Source organism: Chrysochloris asiatica, unplaced genomic scaffold, assembly GCF_000296735.1.
Source record: "Chrysochloris asiatica unplaced genomic scaffold, ChrAsi1.0 scaffold00282, whole genome shotgun sequence".
NCBI classification, from domain to species: Eukaryota; Metazoa; Chordata; class Mammalia; order Afrosoricida; family Chrysochloridae; genus Chrysochloris; species Chrysochloris asiatica.
Window position 1 is genome coordinate 1,817,348 of NW_006408800.1, and position 485 is coordinate 1,817,832.

The window sequence follows — 485 nt, forward strand, 5'->3', positions numbered from 1 at the left end:
TCAGTTCCCCCAGCTTGAGAAATGCTGAGCGTGTTCTTCCTTTTTGGTTTTCTGATTCCAGATCTTTGCACATTTTGGTTTAATATTTGGCTTTATCTTCTCGAGCTGGTCTTTGACATTTTCTGTTCAGCTCTTGGACCTCCTCATTTTTTCCATTTGCTTTAGCATCTCTACACTGGAGAGCAAGTTTCGGTGTCTCATCTGACATACATTTTGACCTTTTCCTTCTTTCTTCTCTTCTTAATGACTTTTTACTTTCTTCATGTATGATATTCTTGATGTCATCCCACAACTCTTCTGGTCTTCAGTCTTTAGTGTTTAATCTCAAATCTGTTCTTCAGATGATCTCTAAGTTCAGGTGGCATATAGTCAAGGTCATATTTTGGCTCTCATGGACTTGTTTTCATTTTTTCAGCTTCATTTTGAATTTGCATATGTGTAATTGAAAGTCTGTTCCACAGTCTACCCCTGGCCTTGTTTTTACT